General features: G+C 38.8%; 1 protein-coding gene and 1 non-coding gene across 2 annotated transcripts in view; one reads left to right on the forward strand and one right to left on the reverse strand.

Moving 5' to 3' along the window:
• The window catches only part of GPC6 (glypican 6), a 1,080,872-nt gene that overhangs the window by 681,005 nt on the left and 386,124 nt on the right, over nt 1-13,743 (forward strand). The window lies entirely within an intron of this gene.
• Nucleotides 7,512-7,653, reverse strand: LOC117308906 (small nucleolar RNA SNORA71). The gene has a single exon (XR_004523155.1). It is a non-coding gene; the product is annotated as a small nucleolar RNA SNORA71 (small nucleolar RNA).

Below are 13,743 nucleotides of genomic sequence, written 5' to 3' on the forward strand. Positions count from 1 at the left end.
CTCTAACTGCTTAAACATGATCTTCTCCTTTGGTTCCATAGCAGCTCCTAGTTTCCCAAGAGAAGTTTAACTTTCCCAAGGGTCTCCTTTTGACAGCCCCTCCTACGCCAATTTCCCGATTTCCTCATCGACAAAAGTCACACAGCAGCCTGATGCCTTGGGAATTTGTGATTCCCCAATTGTTTTTTCCATTAACATTTATGCTAAGGTCTTTCTGTGATTAAAAAGTAATACCCATTTATTACCTGCTACCAAAAAACCCGGAATAGAGAGAAAAGGTCATAACAGTATAGTAACCATTACCCATTAAGCAGAAACAATGACTTTTAAGCTTTTTAAAAAATATTTTCTTTCATATAGCTATAATATTATGTACACTTTGATAATGCATTATTGTATATGGTTACACATATTTAAGCAAAAAATGTAGATTACACTCTATGTATCAAAGCAATACCTGTTTTAAACAGAATATAAAATAGCTAGGTGGCACAGTAAAGGGGTGTCATTCTTGGTATGAAGTTGGACTGTTTTTTATTTAAAAAGATAATCACCCTCCTGCCGTTAACAAGATGTTTGATGTTTGATTCTTGAATATGGGTGCATCTCGATTCGGTGATATACACCTTTCTTTCCAAAGGAGATCTCTGTCTGACTAGGGTGCATTCAGAGTTTTTTCTTGAATCCATTTACTTATAATTTTGCCATTCCTATTCCGAGTAGGAACTGATTTATTATTAGCCATTTGCTATATTCTAAGCAACCCACATGCATTTTTCTCCTTTAGTATCTACCAAGATCCTGTGTTGTAGGCACTGCTTTTATCCTCATTTTAGATAAAGAAACTAAGGCTTAGAGAAGCTAAATAACTTATCCAGGGTCTTAAGGCCAGGAAGTGGCCGAGTCGGGTAAGCCCAGCTCGCTCTAAGCTGGAAGCCTGTATGCTAATCTGCTTTGCTAGTGGTTTTCAAAGTATGGTCCCCAGACCAGCAGCATCAGCATCAACTGGGACTTGGTTAGAAATGCAAATTCTCAAGCCCCATACTGAACCTATTGAATCAGAAATGCTGTGGGGTGGGACCCAGCAATCCGCACAAGCCTTCCAGGTGGTTAGCTGCATGCAAACCTCTGAGGACCGAGCTTTGCAATAGACTGCAACCAAATCTTCAAATGTAACTGATGCTATACATTTTTTAAAAATCTATGTTTTTTTAAAAAAATCGTGTTAGACTCGCCAAAGTATTAAGTTAGTGTTTTATTGCTTAAGCATTCAGAATTTTTCTTTGGGGATTCCTTGAGTGTTTTATGCATTCGTTCATAATAATTGAAACTCACAGACCAAGGCACCAGGGCTTTCGGTGGAAATGAAGGCCGGGGCATGGTGACTGAACACAGTTGGCACGGCCAAACCATCCTTACGTTGTTCACGATGAGCTGGGCTAGGATTCAGCTGGACAGATGACTAAAAAAAAAATAAAATGCTGTTATACAAGTCAGGCTTACTGATTGTGAATAAGAAAAATGAAAATGAGTTTTAAAACTGACATATTTTTCAAATTAAGTGGGTTCTTTATTGGAAACTACAGCAACCCCATAATCTTAGTTCTGTCGACCCAATGCGGTTTTCATACCCCAGGGTCTGCTATCTTGATCCCGGTTTTTATGGTTTGGTTTTATTTTTTTTTCTTTACTCTGATGTGGCTACTGATGAAGGAAAAACTCATACATTTAGAATCTCACTTACATATTTCTGAAGTCCAAGGCCTTTTGGTGGTAAATGTATTAGATTTTTAAGAACTTAGATGTGCTCGGGTATAATTTAATATAGATATGGCCAGCCTTGGTGTCCCTGGGTAACTGAAATTCAATTTTTTTTAATTAGTATTTGAAAGGGAAGACCTCCTCTAGCCGTCGTAATCACATTTTCACTGTATTTTTATTCCTTTCCAGATCTGACTGTCTTAAAATTTAATTACTGTTAGCAAGACCTTTATGAAAAGAATAGAAATATTCTCCTAATAGTGTTAGCATATTAAATGCAATTTGCAGGTGGCCCTCCTAGGATGCCAGCACTCTTCAGTAGAGCCAATGTAGCCACCTTTTTTCTGTCCTGACAGTCCACATGCATTCAACGCACAGATGTATCCTTTCCCTGACTCCTCTGATGCTATTAGAACTTTGTTGTCCTAGTAGTAGAGTGTTCATTCGTTTGTGATAAGATTGTCAAATCTGATATGCATTTTAATGCTGTTTGTATGAATACTATTAAATGTGCTGATTATAGCCCTTCGAGGCCTTAATGCAGACTTGTGTTGGTTTGTTGTTCTGTTTCTTTTTAACCATGTTAATTGTTTACAATTCAAAATAGGAGCATTTTGAAAAAGAAAAGTCAAAGATTGCCCTATAAGAACGTAAAGAAAAAATAGACATGGTTGCAGAAAAACCAAGGAAATAGTGACTCAAGAATTAAAACAAGTGGTTAAAAGTTGTAACTGACCAAGTGTTAAAAGAAATATGTAAAGGGATGTCAGACCTGGAAGTCTGAAGAAATGTGAGGGACAGCTTGTCTGGACCAATGAAGGCTCAGGGCAGTCCCCCTTGCTGCCCCTTGGGTACCATCTCACTTCCGATGAGAGCAGCTGAGTGTCATTGGGCTCTAGTACTCTCAGGCAACTCCTGGCACTTCTGACAGGACAAGGACGGACACCTGCAGCCTTTTACTCACCCCCAAGAGGTGATTTGTCAGCCTGTAGGCTCCTAATTACTTGGAATTAACATATCCCTATTTCTGTGTTTGGTTTTTTTTTTAAATTTATTTATTTTTCTATTTTTGATGGTGTTGGGTCTTCGTTTCTGTGCAAGGGCTTTCTCTAGTTGCGACGAGCAGGGGCCACTCTTCATTGTGGTGCGCGGGCCTCTATCGCGGGCTCTCTTGTTGCGGAGCACAGGCTCCAGACGCGCAGGCTCAGTAGTTGTGGTTCACGGGCCTAGTAGCTCCGCGGCATGTGGGATCTTCCCAGACCAGGGCTCGAACCCGTGTCCCCTGCATTGGCAGGCAGACTCTCAACCACTGCGCCACCAGGGAAGCCCCTGTGTTTGGTTTTAATTGAGATGTTTCTTCCCTAAATCAGAAATAGCGTAAGAATCTAAACAAGATGTCTCTCGCATTTTGATTGTTTGTAATAGTATATCTTCTTTTTTCTTGTAACCAATACAGAGTGTTCTGTTGGATTATAATAAATGAGGGCTCCTAGCCTCCAGTCGGTGACATATTAATTCTACTTTTAAAAAGCGACACCGAGAGTGGATTTTAGCAGAGCTCAGTATATGGCGGTTGTGCACAGGGTTCCAATAGTTTGGGTTATTTAGCTTTCAGCTGCCTCTTAAAAGTGAGTCGGAGAAAACTTGATGTCTGCTTTTCAGAACTAGACCACATTTTCATTCCATTATTTTTAATACGGGATAGTAAATAACTCAAAAGAGCCCAAGTTCATTGCCGTATTTTGCTTTCTGTCAGAGAAAAAGACAGAGAGACAGCTATATGGGCTTCATTGTAGGGTCAGTTAATGAATTTTCAATTCCCATTGCATTTATGCTTTATTATTTAAATTTATAGACGTTTGGGCTGTCATCCCAAGTGATGTGGTTTTTTGCAATTTGCCAAGATGAGAAATACCCATCTCTGACTCTATCAATCATCTATCTATATACCTATCTACCTATCTTTCTACCTATATATCTTCATGTGTGCTTATTTCATTTATATGCATGATGTTCCTTTTGATTTGCAACAAAACTGGTTGGAGAGAACCTAAACCTGATGTTAGCACACTGGATGTTACTTTAAGGATATAAAACACAGTATCTTGATGTTAATAATTTGTGGCACAGAAGGGATGCGCGGAATTCATGGCTGGAAATGGCAACATTCATCCTACCTTCTGCGTCAGCCCGCCTCTCTTAGCATCCCTTGTAAGTACTGCTCCCTCGTAAGTACTGCCTACAGCGGTGTCTGTGACCTGCAGACATTCAGTCTCCTGGGAATGCAATGGAGCGGATGAAAAAGTCCAGAGCTGTTAAAAGGAAGCATTATAATATATGAACCCTTAATTGTTTGTTTTCTCCCTGAGCAATTAGTGAAATAGAAGAAAGGCAAAGAATGGAGAGCTTTGGCAACTGCCCAAAGTATTTTATGTTAAAAAAACAAATAACAGTAGAGTTCCTAATCAGATGACCTTAACATTGGGAATTGTCCTGGGTTATCCTGGTGGACCCAATGTAATCACAAGGGTCCTTGAAAGTGGAAGAGGGAAGCTGAAGAGGAGGTTAGAAGATGCTATGTGAGAAAGATTTCATTGGAGATGCAGGAAGAGGCCAAGAACCAAGGACTGCAGGCTGCCTCTAAAAGCTGGAAAAGGTAGTGAAACAGATTCCTCACTAAACCCTTCAGAAAGGAGTGCAACCCTGCTGACTGACACCTTGATCTTAACCCCGTAAGACTCATGTTGGACTTCTGATCTCCAAAACTGTTAGATAATAAATTTGTGTTGTTTAACGCCACTAAAAAAATAAATAGCCAAAGTTTTGTATATCGCAAAGAACGTCAGAACGTACCCACTTTGAATAAGAAGAGGACATATTAAATGAATTTATTTTTCATTTTTAGCAGTTCTTAAGACAGAATTTTAAAACATGGTCTACAAGTATAACTGAAATAGGAATATATATGAACATATATACATATTTGTGTGTGGATATATATATTTATATACTCCCATATATATTCCACTTCTTTAATACTTAGTCAATCTCTATTCTTTCTTCAAGGTCAACTTAGGTCTCACCCTTTAGCGTAGGCTTTTTTGGTTATTCTATTCTACAAGGTAAACTCCCTATACTCAACTGGTCTTTTTCTTATAACCTCAAATAGTTCATAATCTAGCCAAAGAAGGAGAAACTTCTTATCTACATCATTTATTGAAAGCATAGCTAAAATCACTTTGTATTTTTATTTTCTAAATACTGCTGACTCCCTAACCATTCTATAAGTACTTTGAGTACATGCACTGATAATTCTTTTCTTTATTTTGAATGCTAATGGTTAATATAGTGCCCTAAAAGTTGATAATGACATGATGATACTGAGAACTGGGAAAGATCTTTTTTGTGAGCCTTAAGATAGCTCTGATATGTTGATAAAGACACAATGATGTTAGTAGGAAGTGCCCAAAACGTACTTGGATTGAAACGACAGAAAAATGTATGGTGGTCCTAGGGCAGCGTTAGCTGAGAGACCTTTCTAGAGTTATGGAAATACCCTGTATCTGTACTCTCCAGTATAGTAGCTACTAGCCGTGTGGCTATTAATCACTTGCAGTGTGGCTAGTCACTGAAGAACTGACTTTCTATTTTAATTGACATAAATTAAATGGCCACATGTGGCTAGTGGCTACCATATTGGACAGCATGCCTACACTTCTAGTTTGATAGATCACTCTCCAAGTTCTGAGGGTAGGGGAGTAAAGGAATAGGGTCATTTTCATCTTACCTAACAGTCTTGTACCTGAAGCAGTGAATTAATAACGGTAGAGCAGTGGTACCCAAAGAGTGTTCTGCAACTTAGACCAGTCAATGAACTGCTATTCACTAGTCCATGACAGATTGAGTACAGAAATTGAGAGTAAGCATTTAGAAACTTCTATAACCACTTGACATTGATGTAACATCCAAATGTGGAGTCAGGGGACTCATCTCACTGAATAGGGCATAGACCTCTCCAGGTTTTTTCAAGCCTGCACAGTGAGTGCCATCTGGTGTGAGCACAGGCAGGTGCAGTAGGACCATATATTATACTGGCCCATGAAAGATTAGGAGTTTCTAAAAAGCTATCCTCTCACAGAACAGCTACAAATAGTTTGAGAAGCCCAGGTGTAAGAAGCCCAGGAATCAGAGGCCAGCAGTCTAGTCTATTCACCATAAGGTGGCTAAGTTATACTGACTCTCAGAAAAATAGGTCTTAAAAACAGAAGCACCCTTCGAAATTATAGACTCCAACCCTGGACAACTAACAAATGGAAAAACCAAGTTCTAGGAAGGATGTGACATACCTCAACTGTTTTATCAGAGCTTGAAGAACTCCCTTCCTGCCTCTCAGGCAGACTGTTTCTCCACTATGCCAAATGGACTGGGGCCAAGAGACGTCTGATTCCCTAGCACAGCAAATGGAAGCCTAAGAACATGACTACAACACATCCAGAAAACCCACCTTGCAGACAGTGCGTGCCTGTACCAGCTGAGGTTCTCCTCCCCCCTTTAATGGGTTGTCACCAAAGGGAATTTTAAAAACCAAAGCTAATGAGGTATCCACAGGGATTGGTGCGTATGAAAAAACAAATCAGTGGAACCAGCCCTTCTATTAAAGGTTTAGATTTTGAATAAACTATTGAATAATTTCTATGTTTTCCTGACCCATAAAAGGATGGTTTGACTTTTGATTCCCCCCCACCCTTGATTTGTTCTTAGTCAGTGGAAAGATGGTAATGGGATGCAGTGGTTTATGACCTCGTATAAGAAGCCCAGGAAGAATCCAGCTAAGCGGTATTCTTTATATTGGAAATAGCGCAGCTTTTTGAGCGAGTGTGTAATGGATAGTGTTGGTGCCACACTCGGATCCCCTGTAGAGGCTTCCAAGACCCACAGCCACACCTCTCTCCCAAAACTGCGCCCGTCACAGGAGCCGTCTGGCTTGAGAAGTTGCACTTGTTTCCCTTCCTCTCTCTCCAGGAGATGGGGGCAATCTGCCACCGCCAGATGGACTGACTGATAGGGAGTTTCCTGTCTCACGAAGTCTCTGTGTGTTTGGATGGGGAAATAGACAAAAAGGCTGTCCCTTTGCCTCAAGGCAGGATTTACCCTGTGGGGCAGCTCACTCTCCAGAGCTCTTTGTAGGATCAGGCTGAAAGCAGCCTCCAGCTGGAAGCATACCTGTGCGAGCTCCATCCCTTTCCTTATCCTGCCTCTCACTTCCTTACAGATTCCTCTTGAGCGTGTACCCCCAATATACCACTCCTACAAGCATCCCCGTCTCAGGCTGTGCTTCTAGGGAATTTGACCAACAACGGAGTGTAAACTAACTAAAACCTTTTAAATAGCTATTAATTTATTACCTCAAATATTTGCGCTTTGGCTTGAATTCAAAATAATGTTTAATTGTTAAAAAAAGGAGATATATGAACTTTCAGATCCTTTGGAAATATCTTGAAAAGTCTTCATCTCCTGCCTGATTTTGGACTCATTATCTTTTTTTTTTTTTTTTCAGTGCTGAGGGGCGGGGCTGAGGATGTGGGATGAGGAAGGGGTGCGATGGGGAATCAGAGAAAACTTCCGGAGGGGAGCCCTCCACTGCCAGCCCGTGAACCGCTAAGGCAGGGCCCTGTTCGGGAAAAGGGGCACTCGGTGAGCACACAGTGCCAGGGACCAGGAAGCAACACAAATCAGTGGGAAGAAAGACATGTACGAAAGCTCCAGGGTTTGCAAGGGACAGGAGTGAACCCTCCAAACACGGGGAAGGGCTTTCAGCAACTCCTCTCCCTGCACTATCGATGACCAGGGCACGGGCAGCCCACGATGGACTCATCATCTTTGCTTCCTGATTTCAGAGCAAAACGTCTGCTCTATCACAGGGCAGGTAGCTATTCCTGAGCATGTGTTAATTGCTCTTTCTTATCTGATGAGACCCCTGGAAAAGTTTCTCAGAAAGAATATAACAACATAGCCCAAGTACATGACTGTTTTCTTATGCAAATAAAAAATACCCCATCTTTTAGAATCAATGAATATTTTTACTCTGTTATTTAGTGGGAGAATTAATCATCCAAAATTTGTCCTTGTAGGGGGAGTAGGAGAAGCGGGCTTTATTAATTTGTGATAAATAAAAATTTGTTTAAAATAAAAAACTTGGGAAATTTAAATTTTCCATTTTGTATTCAAATCATGTCAGTGGCAGAAGAAATGGAATTTATTAGGGAAAATGCTGTGACTATTTGCATAATTTTCTGGTGCTGAAACGTGAGAAAGATCTGGCTGCTTATTACTCTAGCCCAGTTTAACTTTGCTTTCAGATGCTCATTCACCAACCTAAGCCTTTCTCTTTCCTCAATCTCTGTGGCACTCACATAAAATATGCACTTAAGCTCATGTAAAAATAATGCATTCTTCCATTTTCCTCCAAATTATTTCACAGCCTCCTGTGTTTGTTAATAAATTAGTTTGTCAGTCATCTCTTTTGGTAGCTGTTTCCATTAGAGATATTGTAACGGTGTGGAAGCCACTGAAATTCCAATTGCTGTCTTCAACAATACTTTATTTCTCTTTATTTTATCCATTCATGCGACCCAGTTTCTTACTGATCATTCAAGAAACATCTGATAAATGACGTCTTCCTTTTCTTCTATTTCCTCCTGCAATCATAATAGTACGGCAGAGGGACTTCCCTGGTGGTCCAGCGGACAGGACTCCGCGCTCCCAATGCAGGGGACATGGGTTTGATCCCTGGTCAGGGAACTAAGATCCCACATCGCACATGGGGCGCGGGCAAAAAAAAAATAATAATAATAGTACGGCAGAATCCCTTTCAAATTTGCAGAACTCCCCCGCCCCCAAAGAGTTCTGTGGAATGACGTACTTTGGGTGAATACAACTAAACTAGAAATTTTCTATGATCCTGAATGGAAGCAAATCATTGCTAATCATTTCTAACTTTCATCCATTACGAATAGGGGCCCATGATCTACTACAGTTTAACCAGAGCAAGACTTTCCCATAAAACAATGAAATATACATTTTTGTGCACAATTAAATAAATATTTATTGTCAGCCAATGGGATTCAAAAATGCAATCCCTGTGTTCAAAGCGATCAAATTCTAAAGGATAAGACAAACACAGAAACAAGCATCCCTAATACAAAGTGATTTAGTACCAGATGTTTGGACAAGAGTCTGGAAGCAGAGAGAGGTGGGGGAAAACTTGCCCATCTGCTGTTTGGGAGAGACTTAGGGAGAGGTCAGGGAAGAGTTTTAGTTGCTATAGCTTGAAAATTTTAACTGAAAAGGTTAGTTGTAAAGGTATTAACACTAAATTATTTAATTCACTTATAGATCGTTACTTAGGTAGTTCTTTTTCCTCTAGGTCAAACATCAAACTGTCCCTTTTGTGCTAAGAGCTTTCATTTCTCTCATAACTACTTTCCTTCCGCAGTCACCAACTTAGTAAGGATTGGTGTGTCGTCTAGTGACAGGAAATCCAAAATAAAAATGGCTTCTATAAGATGGAGCAGATTTTCCCAGCTGTTGGATTGTAAAATATACTGTTGATCAAACTCTGTAAAACTGGTTTTTGCTTCAGCAACACCTCCTCTGCCATATGGTGTTGACATGAGTTTATACAAAGACAGCCCTGCTGTTCCTATGGCCTGCCTGCAGCTCTCGTTCTCATAGATCTACTCAAAAGATTTTTGGATGGGCTATTTAGAATTTTTTATTCTTACATTTGGGAAATCCAGTTCCTTCTGAGAATAAAGAGAGCTGTGTCAGTTCTAGGGGCTCCCCTTCTATGGTATGGATCTGGGAGGTGTACATCCTAATTTGGGTTGATATTCCAGCTATTTGTGTCATTGAAGAAGATGTGTCTGACTACCTTTGACTGAATTCATGAGAAAATAACTTTATATTTAATAGGCAATATTTCTGTATTAGTTGATGGTCAGGAAATTAAGAGAATACTAGGAAGATCTTTCACACAAAAGAAAAATTTGTGCAAAACCTGAACACTGGGAACATACATGTTCATAGTAAATGCCAATTTGCCAGTGCAAAAACCAGAACTCTACTTTGGGCAATACTGGGTGCAGCAAATGTAGATGTTTATCTCCTGATGGCCACATTGTATTGAATGTATAATTGAGGCTAAGTGTTGAATGAATTAGCAACTGAATAATACCAGCTTTCAGATATGTGGGCAAATCACACACCTAGAACAAAATACTGTCTTATTAAATTCCTCCTTTAGTTAGTAGCAAAGGCATTTACAGCCCTTTAACGTTATAAAAGCATGTACAACTGTTAAGATGAGTCCTAAAAGAGACAGAGACAGAGAGAGACAGGAGACAGAGAGAATTATTCAAACCTCCAATAGTGGGCTTCCCTGGTGGCGCAGTGGTTGAGAGTCCGCCTGCCGATGCAGGGGACACGGGTTCGTGCTCTGGTCCGGGAAGATCCCACATGCCGCGGAGCGGCTGGGCCCGTGAGCCATGGCCACTGAGCCTGCGCGTCCGGAGTCTGTGCTCCGCAACGGGAGAGGCCACAACAGTGAGAGGCCCGCGTACCGCAAAAAAAACCTCCAATAGTGAACATTTCTGAGTGTCTGTGAATACTGTTCCTCGGTATGTGTGTGTGTGTGTGTGTGTGTATATATTTGTCACAAGATTTACTTACGTCACAAACAAGGAAAATTGTGCTCAAGAGTTCTGGACTGGTTAGAAATCCAGACAGTAACTGGTTCTTTGCCTCATGTGAACTAGAACACTAGTTTGGGGAATGAAGAGCAAATGAAATTTTTCCTGAAATCACACACCTGTTTTTCCATAACAGAAAAAAAGTTGAAAGGAGCAAAATCATTTAGCTGGAATTTGAGGGACAATTGCTCTTCTTTTTTTGTGCTAAAGAATTATCGCAAGACATTGTCTATTGTTTCAAACACTGGGGCCTCCTGCAGCTCAGAATTGTGCTGGCCTCCTCTGGTTCCCAGGATTGTGATTGATCTCAGCTGTCTTGTTTTGATTCAGTAGCTCCCAGAATAATCCCAAAAGTACATCATCACAGGGCTATGAAGCTACATAATTATTGAGGAGGTGGGCGCCATTTTTCTTTCTGTACATGTTTTGACATTATCCGGGGCATTATTTGATGCATGAAGTAGGCTTTACATAAGTAATAAAAAAGCTGTTTTTCTTTTATTGTCGCTCAGTTTTTATCCCTGTAATAAAACAATACCACAGAATGAATGCTCCCAAACTGAAACAAAGATAGCAGAGTAAATAGGATCTCAAAAAGCCAAAAATTTATTCATTTTGCATAATGTGATCATTAAATAAATTTCGTGAAAATTTCCTTTTGCAATAGAGTCAAATTTATTATAGCACTTTCCTTAGATGACACATAAAGATATTTGTGTCAAAAATGAGATACTTGTGTAGAGAAATGAAGATTCTGAGCAGAGAAATAAAACATGTAGAATTAATTTTTATTAAAGAACCCTTAAATATAATTTCACTGAAACTAGGTAAATGTGGTAACAAAGAGGGGAAAAGCTCTTGCTAAATTACATCTACATGGGCAAACTAAAAGGCATACCTAAGAATTAGCCCTACAAATTAAAACAAAAACTAAAAATATTCTTTCTTTAATTCATTATCTGCATGTATAAGTATTTTTTTTAAATGAGGCAAGGGGCAATATCTTGATAATTATCTCTAACTTTATTTGAATAATTAAATATAAGCCCCAAAATGGCTTCTTCAATTGAATAACGTTTCCTGTCTTCAAATAACAGGAAAATCAAAGTAACTGCTGAATCCAAATAAAATGTTTTTCTCTTAGTAAATAAAGCCCAGCTGTTAACAGTACAGAGCTGACAAGGTAGCTCTGGAATCAATAAGAACAGCCCAAGGTCTATCTCGTTGCTCTGCCATCTCCACACGTGGCTACTTAAGGGCCCAAGAGACTGGTTAAGCTCAACCATCACATCTCCTTTCCATCTAGAAGAAAAAAAGCTCAAAGAATGTCACTTTTTTCTCTTTTTTTTATGCAAGTCAATGGAGTTTTTTAGTCTTATTAGTCATCTTTTTATTATTAATGTTACCAAATAGACAGCAGCTCCTTGTAGGCTAAAGGTGTGAATTGATCTGTTGCCCAACCCAGTTTCACTTTAAAGAAAAAAAAAAAATTAATGTTGAGTGGCATCATTTTAACCTCAATTTTTTTTTTGTCTTTTATATAGTTACACCTAGAGTTTCCAAAACAAAACTTTGCTTTGTTTTCTTGAGAGGTTCAGTTTCATCAGGGCTACTTGCATATAAATACCTCCTTGACTAGTGAAGTTACTTATCCTTTAATGTATTCATTATTTTATTTATCCCTTAGTGGCATCTAACTTTGAAACACGCTCATAAACATTAAATTCTGTGATCTTACAGATGGTTCATCACCAAATATATTTTCAAGGCCAATGAAGGATATAACGAAAGTTGTCTTGTGTTATAATTTTGTTGGAAAATTTATTTGGAACAAAGATGAAAGAAGTAGGGTCACTATAACTCTTAGGGTAAAGTAAATAGAAGATAAGAAATGAAAAAAATGGAGAAAAATAAAGCTTGGGTAACTTTGGAATAACAGGAATTCAAATATATTTCAGAATATGGCAGACAGCAGGAAAGTGATGACTGTATGTTATAAACTACTCTCTCCTTCTTTCAACAACAGTTATACTTTAAATATTTTTCTTTTTATTATACTGTTAGAACCTGTTACTTGTAGAGACATATATAGAAGAGTGTAAAGAATAAAAAACTTATTATTCACTGTTCTGTCTCCCAGGGAAAAAATGCTAACTACTCTTAATATTTTGTTGTGTGTTATGTTAGTATTTTACATATATTTATAATTGTGTATATTTTTAAACTGGGTTAATTTTTTTACACACTGTGCTGCAAATCACCTACTCTTCTGCAAATCATCTTTTTTTCAATCAACATGAGAAAATGCTTGAAACATAGTACTAAGCTGTCTTGTAAAGCATGACTTAAATGGTTGCATAGTATTTTTATCATGTGTCTGTTGCAAAATTTAACTAGTCCCATATTGAAAGAGCTGTTGGTCATGGAGTTTAGTGTGCATACACGGTAGCAGACCAGCCTATGTTCCAATCCTGATGACATCTTTACTTTAAAAAAACTTTAGATCAAATTTGACCTTCAGTTTCCTCACTTGTGAAGTGGGACTAATACTGGGACCTACCTCATGAGTGTATGCTAAGGATCAAAAGCAGTGCATAGTAAGGACTTATCCCTGTGAACAAGTTTTTATTGGACATTAGAATATTTCTAATTTTATGTTATCATAAATAACTGTTGACCCAGCACACTGTTGGATGAGGCATAAATTACCATTTTAATCAAACATACATACATACATTCACTCCCTCATTCAGACAACCTTTATTGAGCAGCTCCCATTTTCCAGGTACTCTTACATTTTATAATGAACCTCTTTATCATGTGCCTAAGAAGAACCAGTTACTATTGTTTTGACAAAAACTTTTATCTGCAGTTATTATATAATGCTAACTCTTAGGTAAATGATGCTTCAAATATCCAGTAAAGATTCTGTGAAAAGATGAGTCTAGAAAATGTAAAAGTGACTTTAAATCTGACTAGTTCTATGAAAATACTCTTTCTAAAGAGCTTTCCCGGTATTCAAATTCCTGTTTTGATCATTCAGATGAAACTAGTGTCACTTTCCTACGTGTAGGGGCAAAAAGCAATGGAGCAAAAGTGTCACGTTCAAAGCTGTTTCTGCACAACCGAAATGCTTTGGAGCTTAAACATTCTGCAGTCCTTCTTTACTCTTCCTGACGTCTCTTGGAAAGCCTTGTCAAGATAAAGGAGTCAAATGGTACTACATTTATTC

The sequence above is a fragment of the Tursiops truncatus genome, chromosome 18 (assembly GCF_011762595.2).
Source record: "Tursiops truncatus isolate mTurTru1 chromosome 18, mTurTru1.mat.Y, whole genome shotgun sequence".
Taxonomy (NCBI): Eukaryota; Metazoa; Chordata; class Mammalia; order Artiodactyla; family Delphinidae; genus Tursiops; species Tursiops truncatus.